Raw genomic sequence first — 12,453 nt, 5'->3', positions numbered from 1 at the left:
CATAATAATTTTCGAAAAAAAAAATTTGAAAATCATAAAAACCAAAAATATTTTTGTGTTTCTTATTTGAGTCATGTGTCATGTTATAAGTTTGGTGTCAATTGCATGTGCATCTTGCATTTTTCGAAAATTTCATGCATTCATAGTGTTCTTCATGATCTTCAAGTTGTTCTTGGTCAGTCTTCTTGTTTGATCTTGATATTTTCTTGTTTTGTGTCTTTTCTTGTTTTACATGTGCATTTTTTATTTATTAGAGTCTAAACATGAAAGATTTCTAAGTTTGGTGTCTTGCATGTTTTCTTTGCATATAAAATTTTTCAAAAATATGTTCTTGATGTTCATCATGATATTCACGGTGTTCTTGGTGTTCATCTTGACATTCATAGCATTCTTGCATACATTCATAGTTTTGATCTAAAATTTTCATGCATTGCATCTTTTTCATGTTTTTCTCTCTCATCATAAAAATTCAAAAATAAAAAAAAATATCTTTCCCTTTTTCTCTCATCAAATTCGAAAATTTGGATTAACTTTTTCAAAAATTTTTAAAATCAAATTATTTCTCATGAGTCAAATCAAATTTTCAATTTGAAAATCTTATCTTTTTCAAAATTCTTAGTTATTTTCGAAAATTCTAAAAATATTTTTCAAAAATCTTTTTCTTATTTTTATATCAAATTTTCGAAAATAACATAATCAATTAATATTTTGATTCAAAAATTTGAAGTTTGTTACTTGCTTGTTAAGAAAGATTCAAACTTTAAGTTCTAGAATCATATCTTGTGATTTCTTATGAATCAAGTCATTAATTGAGATTTTAAAAATCAAATCTTTTTCAAAACTAATTTCTAAAATATCTTCTTATCTTACCTTTTTCAAAAAGTTGGTTTCAAAATATCTTTTCTAACCTCCTAACTTCTTATCTTTTCAAAATGACTAAAAGACAAATAGGTCCCTGACCTTTTAAAACGGGGACATTTTCGTCCCTCAAGATTGGAAAATACATTTCGATCCCCCACGTTTTAAAACGGGAGACAATTATACCCTTCCGTCCGTTTTGGGCCAAAAACGGCAACGGAGCCAGCTGACATGGAGGGACAGTGAATGACGTGGCCGTTACGCTCGCTGAGGTGGATTAGGACAAAATTTAACTGGACAAATTCGTCCCTGAAGTGCCAAACGACACCGTTTCCACCAGTGAACCCTATTTCATCCAAACGCAAGGTGGAAGTCATGGCCGCTGCTTGTGCGATCGTCCATGATGAGCGAGGGGGGTTCTTCATGCACAAGATCTCTCACAATAAGAAACAGTTCAAAGGGGTTTGATCCTCCTCCACCTCCTAGATAATACTCATTGGTTTTCTTCACAAGCTCCATGATCCTAAGGTGTTCATCTTTCACAACTTTAAGCTCCTCCTCACATTCCTCTACAAACCCTTTCATTTCCTTAACAAATCCACCTCTCTCATTGTTCTCGCCACAACATTTGGTTACAATCTCTCGAATTTCGCTAACACGAGCATTGAGAATGTATAACATCCTAATGAAATTCTGATGATCAATTATTGCTGCTTTCTTTACTTCAGATAACTCATCCTTTATACCTCCCAATAACACTTGTAAACCAAGCATTAGATACTCTTTCTCTGTCTCATGTTGCACAAGGCTATTATTGTTTTCATTGGAGTTGCTTATATCACCGTTGATTTTGGGAATGTTATGCTTTTGATTCATAGCTTCTCTTCTTCCTTCTGAGCCACCTGCTCTACAATGAAGTGTAGCAAACTAGTCTTCCTATCAATGCTTTTCACATCAGGAAGCTTCCTAAGAGCACTTAGGTTGAAACCTTGTGCATTTCCCCTAGAAGTTCCGGCATTCATCCGGTTTCCAGCTTTGAGAATTGCCTTAAGAAACTTCAGTAATAGGCCACTAGTCCTCATCTCCTTGCAACCCTTTTCAAGAACTTTGGCTTCAATTGGTTCTTACGACTTCCGTGAAGCGCACAAGCTCCAAAGGCGCGTGAAGGATGGTGACATTGCAAGATAACTTAGAGAGCAACCAAACTCTCAAACAGAAAGATAAAACAAACACAACTTTACCAAATCACCAAATCATGAAGAAGATCAACATCAATAAAATGAACTCAAATTCATCATATTCAACAAAGATCCATCAAATTCTAAGTCAAAATAACGAATCAAACAACCCCAAATCAAAACAAAAACTTCTTTTTTTTTATCTATTTTGGGAAAAGATTAATAGAAAATTGACCCTGTAGAGTGTGTTCAAGCACTTGGAGCAGCCACCAAGACCAGGGAAGCCATTGACATTGTCGGTTCTACTGATGCAATTCTTCTCTAACCTTCTCACAGTTTTATCCCCAACAAGTTCACCATTTTCATTAACTGAAAATGCATCTGGGCAACTCAGAGGGTGAAGCCTTATCCCACAGAAGCAGAACACAACATCACATGTCTCGTTGGGTCTTTTCAGCTGAATCCCTCTCACTTTCAGTGTATTCTCTAAGTCATTCACACATGTTTCTGAGTCATCTGGTAACAATGGCATCTCATATGACAATGATGATGTGTGGGTATGGCTATGGGTTAATGCAGTGGAAGAATATGCAGAGTATAACTATAATGCAAGAACAGGATAGCACTGTGTGCGGTGGAGCTCCATGTCAGAACCACCACCACCACAGCCTCCACAAACATTCTTTATACCGTCAAAGAGTTCATCTGAGAGTGTCAAGGGGCAACCTTTGACATCAGATTGTTCAGGGAATGCAGGGATGGTTGCTGTTGATGGATGAGATGGGCCTGGGCCTGGGCTTTTCTTTGGGAGGATGGGCTTAAGAGTTTGAAGGGTTGTTGTTGATGATGAGTCATTGCACATGCAGCAATGGAAGAAAAAGATGGGCAGAAGAGGAAAAGGGTTAGTGGTAGTGGAGCTGACATAGTGTTTGATGAAATGTTTATGAGAGAAAAAGAAAGAAAGGGTATAATTGTCCACTAAAATTTCGTCCCAATCCACCTCACCAACTGTAACGGCCACGTCATTCACTGCCCCTCCATGTCAGCTGGCTCCGTTGCCGTTTTTGGTCCAAAACGGACGGAAATGTATAATTGTCTCCCGTTTTAAAACTTGAGGGATCGAAATGTATTTTCCAATCTTGAGGGACGAAAATGTTCCCGTTTTAAAAGGTCAGGGACCTATTTGTCTTTTAGTCTTTCAAAATTTGTTTCAACTAACTAACTAACTTTTTGTTTGTTTCTTAACTTTTTCAAAACTACCTAACTAACACTCTCTCTCTAATTTTCGAAAATATCTTCCCTCTTTTTCAAAAATTTCTTTTTAATTAACTAATTATTCTTATTTTTATTTTTGATTTTAAAAATTTTCGAAAAATACTAACATTTTTCAAAAACCATTTTCGAAAATCACTAACTCTTTTTCAAAAATATTTTTCGAAAATTCTCCCTCTCCCATCTTATTCTATTTATTTATTCATTTACTAACATCTCATCTCACATCTCAATCCCTCCTCACAGTTGTGTTTCTTCCATTATATTACATTCTTTGTCTCCCCTTCTTTTCTTCCACTCACACAGGGATCCCTATACTGTGGTATAAAGGATCTCTATTATTATTATTATTTTTCTGTGCCCTCTTCTTTGTCATATGAGCAGGAGCAAGGATAAGAATATTCTTGTGGAAGCAGATCCAGAACCTGAAAGGACTCTGAAAAGGAAACTAAGAGAAGCTAAAATACAACAATCCAGAGATAACCTTTCAGAAATTTTCGAACAGGAAGAGGAGATGGCAGCCGAAAATAATAATAATGTAAGGAAGATGCTTGGTGACTTTACTGCACCTAATTCCAATTTACATGGAAGAAGCATCTCCATTCGTGCCATTGGAGCAAACAACTTTGAGCTGAAACCTCAATTAGTTTCTCTGATACAGCAGAACTGCAAGTTTCATGGACTTCCATCTGAAGATCCTTTTCAGTTTTTAACTGAATTCTTGCAGATATGTGATACTGTTAAGACTAATGGAGTAGATCCTGAAGTCTACAGGCTCATGCTTTTCCCTTTTGCTGTAAGAGACAGAGCTAGATTATGGTTGGATTCTCAACCCAAAGACAGCCTGAACTCTTGGGATAAGCTGGTCACGGCTTTCTTAGCCAAGTACTTTCCTCCTCAAAAGCTGAGTAAGCTTAGAGCTGATGTTCAAACCTTCAGACAGAAAGAAGGTGAATCCCTCTATGAAGCTTGGGAAAGATACAAATAGTTGACCAAAAAGTGTCCTTCTGACATGCTTTCAGAATGGACCATCCTGGATATATTATATGATGGTTTATCTGAGCTATCAAAGATGTCACTGGACACTTCTGCAGGTGGATCCATTCACCTAAGGAAAACGCCTGCAGAAGCTCAAGAACTCATTGACATGGTTGCAAATAACCAGTTCATGTACACTTCTGAAAGGAATCCTGTGAGTAATGGGACGCCTATGAAGAAGGGAGTTCTTGAAGTTGATACTCTAAATGCCATATTGGCTCAGAATAAAATATTGACTCAGCAAGTCAATATGATCTCTCAGAGTCTGCATGGAATGCAAGCTGCATCCAACAGTACTCAAGAGGCTTCTTATGTAGAAGAAGCTTATGATCCTGAGAACCCTGCAATAGCAGAGGTAAATTACTTAGGTGAACCTTATGGAAACACCTATAACTCATCGTGGAGAAATCACCCCAATTTCTCATGGAAGAATCAAAAGCCTCAACAGGGCTTTAATAATGGTGGAAGAAACAGGTTTAACAATAATAAACCTTTTCCATCATCCACTCAGCAACAGACAGAGAACTCTGAACAAAATGCTTCTAATTTAGCAAATCTAGTCTCTGATCTATCTAAGGCCACTGTGAGTTTCATGAATGAAACCAGGTCTTCCATTAGAAATTTGGAAGTACAAGTGGGCCAGCTGAGTAAAAGGATCACTGAAATCCCTCCCAGTACTCTCCCAAGCAATACAGAAGAGAATCCAAAAGGAGAGTGCAAGGCCATTGACATAAGCACCATGGCCGAACCTCTGAGGAGAGGAGAGGACGTGAATCCCAAGGAGGAAGACCTCCTGGGATGTCCAGTGATCAATAAGGAGCTTCCCTCTGAGGAACCAAAGGACTCTGAGGCTCATCTAGAGACCATAGAGATTCCATTGAACCTCCTTATGCCATTCATGAGCTCTGATGAGTATTCCTCTTCTGAAGAGAATGAGGATGTTACTGAAGAGCAAACTGCCAAGTTTCTTGGTGCAATCATGAAGCTAAATGCCAAATTATTTGGCATTGATACTTGGGAAGTTGAACCTCCCTTGTTCATCAATGAACTAAGTGATCTGGATCAACTGACATTGCCTCAGAAGAGACAGGATCCTGGAAAGTTCATAATACCTTGTACTATAGGCACCATGATCTTTAAGGCTTTGTGTGACCTTGGTTCAGGGATAAACCTCATGCCCCTCTCTGTAATAGAGAAACTGGGAATCTATGGGGTGCACGCTGCTAAAATCTCATTAGAGATGGCAGACAATTCAAGAAAACAGGCATATGGACAAGTAGAGGACGTGTTAGTAAAGGTTGAAGGCCTTTACATCCCTACTGATTTCATAATCCTGGATACTGGAAAGGAAGAGGATGAATCCATCATCCTAGGAAGACCTTTCCTGGCCACAGCAAGAGCTGTGATTGATGTTGACAGAGGTGAACTAGTCCTTCAATGGAATGAGGACTCCCTTGTATTTAAAACTCAAGGATCTCCCTCTGCAACCATGGAGAGGAAGCATGAAAAGCTTCTCTCAAAGCAGAGTCAACCCAAGCCCCCACAGTCAAACTCTAAGTTTGGTGTTGGGAGGCCACAACCAAACTCTAAGTTTGGTATTGAACTCCCATATCCAAACTCTAAGTTTGGTGTTGGAGAGTCTCAACAATGCTCTGAACATCTGTGAGGCTCCATGAGAGCCCACTGTCAAGCTATTGACATTAAAGAAGCGCTTATTGGGAGGCAACCTAATGTTTATTTATCTAACTATATTTTTCTTAGTTATATGTCTTTATAGGTTCATGATCATGTGGAGTCACAAAATAAACAAAAAAATCAAAAACGGAATCAAAAACAGCAGAAGAAAAATCACACCCTGGAGGAGCATCTGTCTGGCGTTCAAACGCTAGAACAGAGCATGGTTCTGGCGCTGAACGCCCAGAATGGGCAGCATCCTGGCGCTGAACGCCCAGAACAAGCATGGTTCTGGTGTTCAACGCCAGAAATGGCAGCAAATGGGCGTTGAACGCCCAAAATGGGCACCAACCTGGCGCTGAACGCCCAGAGTTGTGTGCAAGGGCATTTTACATGCCTAAATTGGTGCAGGGATGTAAATGCCTTGACACCTCAGGATCTGTGGACCCCACATGATCATCTCAGGATCTGTGGACTCCACAGGATCCCCACCTACCTCATCATCTCTCTTTCCATTCATGATCATCCCTTCTGTTTTCCATTTACCACTCACATCCATACACCCACTACCTTCAAAATTCAACATCTCTCTCCCATCCAATCCCACCCATATGGCCGAATACACACTCCCATCCATCTCCTCCATATCTTCTTCTTATTCTTCTATTCCTTCTTCTTTTGCTCGAGGGCGAGCAACATTCTAAGTTTGGTGTGGTAAAAGCATAGCTTTTTTGTTTTTTTCCATAACCATTGAGGGCACCTAAGGCCAGAGAAACCTCTAGAAAGAAGAAAGGGAAGACAAAAGCTTCCATCAAGGGTCTATAGCTCAGTGGTAGAACATTTGACTGCAAATCAAGAGATCCCTGAGATACCTCAGGGGATACATTTTCTTCCACACAATTATTGGAAGCAACTAAGGGTGGAACATCAAGAGCACTCCATCATCCTTCATGAAATCAGAAAAGATCTAAAAGCAATGAAGGAGGAGCAACAAAGACAAGGAAGAGACATAGAAGAGCTCAAGGACATCATTGGTTTCTCAAGAAGGAAACGCCACCATCACTAAGGTGGATTCATTCCTTGTTCTTATTTCTTCTGTTTTTCGTTTTCTATGTTATGTGCCTATCTATGTTTGTGTCTTCATTACATGATCATTAGTAGTTAGTAACTATGTCTTAAAGATATGAATGTCCTATGAATCCATCACCTCTCTTAAATGAAAAATGTTTTAATTCAAAAGAACAAGAAGTACATGAGTTTTGAATTTATCCTTGAACTTAGCTTAATTATATTGATGTAGTGACAATGCTTCTTGTTTTCTGAATGTATGCTTGAACAGTGCATATGTCTTTTGAAGTTGTTGTTTGAGAATGTTAAATATGTTGGCTCTTGAAAGAATGATGACTAGGAGACATGTTATTTGATAATCTGAAAAATCATAAAAATAATTCTTGAAGCAAGAAAAAGCAGCAAAGAACAAAGTTTGCAGAGAAAAAAAAAGAAAAAAAAATAGGCAAAAAAAAATAGAAAAAAAAATAGAAAGAAAAAGCAAGCAGAAAAAGCCAAAAGCTCTTAAAACCAAGAGGCAAGAGCAAAAAGCCAATAACCCTTAAAACCAAAAGGCAAGGGCAATAAAAAGGATCCCAAGGCTTTGAGTATCAGTGGTTAGGAGGGCCTAAAGGAATCAAATCCTGGCCTAAGCGGCAAAACCAAGCTGTCCCTAACCATGTGCTTGTGGCGTGTAGGTGTCAAGTGAAAACTTGAGACTGAGCGGTTAAAGTCAAGGTCCAAAGCAAAAAAAAAGAGTGTGCTTAAGAACCCTGGACACCTCTAATTGGGGACTTTAGCAAAGCTGAGTCACAATCTGAAAAGGTTCACCCAATTATGTGTCTGTGGCATTTATGTATCCAGTGGTAATACTGGAAAATAAAGTGCTTAGGGCCACGGCCAAGACTCATAAAGAAGCTGTGTTCAAGAATCATCATACTGTACTAGGAGAATCAATAACACTATCTGAAATCTGAGTTCCTATAGATTCCAATCATTCTGAACCTCAATGGATAGAGTGAGATGCCAAAACTATTCAAGAGGCAAAAAGCTATAAGTCCCGCTCATCTGATTGGAGCTATGTTTCATTGATAGTTTGGAATCTATAGTATATTCTCTTCTTTTTATCCTATTTGATTTTCAGTTGCTTGGGGACAAGCAACAATTTAAGTTTGGTATTGTGATGAGCGGATAATTTATACGCTTTTTGGCATTGTTTTTAGTATATTTTTAGTAGGATCTAGTTACTTTTAGGGATATTTTCATTAGTTTTTATGTTAAATTCACATTTCTGGACTTTACTATGAGTTTGTGTGTTTTTCTATGATTTCAGGTATTTTCTGGCTGAAATTGAGAGACTTGAGCAGAAATCAGATTCAGAGGTTGAAGAAGGACTGCTGATGCTGTTGGATTCTGACCTCCCTGCACTCAAAGTGGATTTTCTGGAGCTACAGAACTCGAAATGGCGCGCTTCCAATTGCGTTGGAAAGTAGACATCCAGGGCTTTCCATAAATACATAATAGTCCATACTTTGGCCAAGAATAGACGACGTAAACTGGCGTTCAACGCCAGTTTTCTGCCCAAATCTGGCGTCCAGCGCCAGAAAAGGAGCCAAAACCAGAGTTGAACGCCCAAACTGGCACAAAAACTGGCGTTCAACTCCAAGAAGGACCTCTACACGTGCAACACTCAAGCTCAGCCCAAGCACACACCAAACGAGCCCCGGAAGTGGATTTATGCATCAATTACTTACTCATGTAAACCCTAGTAGCTAGTTTATTATAAATAGGACATTTTACTATTGTATTTGACATCTTTGGATTATCTTATGATCTATTGATCACGCTTTGGGGGCTGGCCATCTCGGCCATGCCTGGACTTTCACTTATGTATTTTCAAACGGTAGAGTTTCTACACTCCATAGATTAAGGTGTGGAGCTCTGCTGTTCCTCAAAGATTAATGCAAAGTATTACTGTTTTCTATTCAATTCAACTTATTCCGCTTCTAAGATATTCATTCGCACTTCAACCTGAATGTGATGAACGTGATAATCATCATCATTCCCTATGAACGCGTGCCTGACAACCACCTCCGTTCTACCTCCGACTGAATGAGTATCTCTTAGATATCTTAATCAGAATCTTCGTGGTGTAAGCTAGAATGATGGTGGCATTCAAGAGAATCTGGAAAGTCTAAACCTTGTCTATGGTATTCCGAGTAGGATTCAATGAATGAATGACTGTGACGAGCTCCTAACTCGCGATTGCAGGGCGTTAGTGACAGACGGAAAAGGATAGTAAATCCTATTCCAGCATGATCGAGAATCGACAGATGAATAGCCGTGCCGTGACAGGGTGCGTTGACCATTTTCACTGAGAGGATAAGATGAAGCCATTGACAAGGGTGATGCCTCCAGACGATTAGCCGTGCCGTGACAGGGCATTGGATCATTTTCCCGAGAGATGACCGAAAGTAGCCATTGACAGTGGTGATGTATCACATAAAGCCAGCCATGGAAATGAGTAAGACTGATTGGATGAAGATAGCAGGAAAGCAGAGGTTCAGAGGAACGAAAGCATCTCTATTCGCTTATCTGAAACTATCACCAATGATTTACATAAGTATTTCTATCCCTTCTTTTATTTATTTATTTTCGAAAACCCATTACTGTTTTATATCCGCCTGACTGAGATTTACAAGGTGACCATAGCTTGCTTCATACCAACAATCTCTGTGGGATTCGACCCTTACTCACGTAAGGTATTACTTGGACGACCCAGTGCACTTGCTGGTCAGTTGTGCGAAGTTGTGAACCATGGTATTGGCATCATATTTTTGGCGCCATTACCAGGGAAAGAAAGAGCAATGAATTTTACATAATCAAAGTGTAATCACAATTTCTGCGCACCAGGTTCCAGTGGAAGTCAAAGTAGAACAAAGTCACCAAGTAAGAAGCAGGTCAAATGCTACAATTGTGGTAAGAGAGGGCACATAAAAAAATTGTTGGAATAAAAAGAGTATAGAGAAGGTTTTAGATGGATCAAGTTCTCAAGGATATGTTGCGAGTACCTCTGATGATGGAGAAATCCTGTATGGCGAAGCAACAATTGGTTCTAAAGGCAGCAAATAACTTACTGATGTTTGGATTGTTGATTCAGGAGCAACTTGACACATGACTCCTCATCGTGATTGATTTTGTACATATGAACCTGTCTTGAAAGGATTGGTGTTTATGGAAAACGATCATGCCTTAGAAATTATTGGAATGGGTACTGTCAAAATAAAAATGTTAGACAGTTCTATTTGTTCACTTCAAGGGGTAAGACACGTGAAAGGCTTGAAGAAGAATTTGTTGTCGATTGGGAAATTAGATGAATTTGGTTGCGAGACCTATATTGAAGGTGGGATCTTAAAAGTTGTTATAGGAGCTCTTGTGGTAATAAAAGAAGAAAAGATTGCAGCAAATCTATACATGCTTGTGGGAGATACTTTGCAGCATGCAGAGGCATCAGTTGCTTCAGCAAGCCAAGAAGAAATGACGATGACATGGCATCATAAACTGGGCCACATGTTAGAACGAGACTTGAGGATTCTTGTGAAACGTAATCTCATTCTCGGGATTAAATCGGTAAACTTACCATTTTGTAAGCACTATGTTACAAGCAAGCAACATAGATTGACGTTTGGTAGATCAACTACTTGGAGTAAGCACATATTGGAATTGATTCATTCTGATGTATGGTAGTCGCAAGAGATGTCCCTAGGAGGCGCAAAATATATTGTATCATTTATTGAGAATTACTCTAGGAAGCTATGGGTGTACCCACTCAAGAAGAAGTTAGACGTGTTTGCGATGTTCAAAGCAAAGTTAGAACTTGAATCTGGAAAGAAGATCAAGTGTTTAAGGACAGATAATGGAGGAGAATATGTCGGTGGTGATTTTCAAACATTTTGCAAGCAAGCAGGTATTCAACGGCCATTCACAGTTGCATATACGCGTCAGCAAAATAGTGTAACAGAGCGAATGAATAGGACTCTCCTAGAAAGAACACGAGCTATGTTGCAATTTGTAGGTTTAGCCAAGTCTTTTTGGGCAGAAGCTATTAAAATTGTCTGTTACGTGATAAATCGGTCATCATCAACTGCAATTGGGTTGAAGACACCAATGAAAATGTGGCAAGGTAAGCCACCTAATTATTCTTCTTTACATATATTTAGTTGTTCTGTGCACATGATGTATAATTCCCAAGAAAGAACAAAACTAGACCCAAAGTCTAGGAAATGTATATTCTTGGGTTATGCTGATAGAGTTAAGGGGTATCGCCTGTGGGATCCCACTACCCGCAAGGTAGTTGTCAGCAGAGATGTAATATTTGTAGAAGATGAATTGCGAAAGGAACAAAAAAATGACAGCACTATTAAAGAGATAGCCACTATACAAATAGATTTGAAATGCAGAGAAGGTGATTTTTCTGAAGCAGAACCAGAGAACAAAGAACAAGAAGCAGAGGTTAATGACATAGAAGTTCGTTAATCCACTCAACAAAGAAGAACACCATCATGGCACTCAAATTATGTTTTGACAAGTCATGATGCATATTATCTTTTAACAGAAGACGGAGAACCAACAACTTTTATGGAGGTTATGCACAACTATGTGGATGACAGCAATGCAAGAAGAAATTGAGGCATTACATAGGAACAATATCTGAAAATTTGTTGAACTTTCAGCAGGTCGGAAAGCCATTGGTAACAAATGAGTTTATAAGATCAAACGAGATAGTAATGATCAGGTAGGACAATATCGTGCAAGATTGGTTGTTAAAGGATATGCTCAGAAAGAAGGTGCTGACTTCAATGAAATATTTTCTCCAGTGGTGAGACTAACTACTATAAGAATAGTTTTGGCTATGTGTGCTACATTTGATTTACATCTAGAGCAATTAGATGTAAAGACTACTTTTTTTCATGGAGAACTTGAAGAAGAGATATATATGCTTCAACCATAAGGTTTTGAAGAAAAATGAAATGAAAACTTAGTTTGCAGGTTAACTAAATCTCTGTACAATCTAAAACAGGCACCAAGGTATTGGTACAAGAGATTTGATTCTTTCATTATTAGCCTTGGATACAACAGACTTAGTTCAGATCGTTGTACCTACTACAAGAGGTCTGGTGATAATGATTTCATCATTTTGTTGTTGTATGTGGATGACATGTTGGTGATAGGCCCAACAAAGATCAAATCCAAGAATTTAAGGCACAGTTGGTTGGGAGTTTGACATGAAAGACTTGGGACCAGCAAACAAGATTTTAGGGATGCAAATTCTCCGAGACAAAAAAGATAGAAAGATTTGGCTATCACAAAATAATTATTTGAAGAA

General features: G+C 38.7%; 1 non-coding gene and 1 pseudogene across 1 annotated transcript; both read right to left on the bottom strand.

The window, feature by feature from the left end:
- Positions 1 to 1,730: 1,730 nt before the first annotated feature.
- On the bottom strand, positions 1,731 to 2,960 carry LOC107615363 (putative GPI-anchored protein At4g28100; annotated as a pseudogene).
- A 1,258-nt stretch (positions 2,961 to 4,218) lies between these two features.
- Positions 4,219 to 4,326, bottom strand: LOC148544186 (small nucleolar RNA R71). The gene has a single exon (XR_015900483.1). It is a non-coding gene; the product is annotated as a small nucleolar RNA R71 (small nucleolar RNA).
- Positions 4,327 to 12,453: the final 8,127 nt, after the last annotated feature.

The sequence above is a fragment of the Arachis ipaensis genome, chromosome B9, assembly GCF_059453495.1.
Source record: "Arachis ipaensis isolate K30076 ecotype BB chromosome B9, ASM5945349v1, whole genome shotgun sequence".
In the NCBI taxonomy this organism is placed as follows: domain Eukaryota; kingdom Viridiplantae; phylum Streptophyta; class Magnoliopsida; order Fabales; family Fabaceae; genus Arachis; species Arachis ipaensis.
Note: the sequence above shows the minus strand (reverse complement) of the source record. Positions and strands in the feature narration are given on the sequence as shown.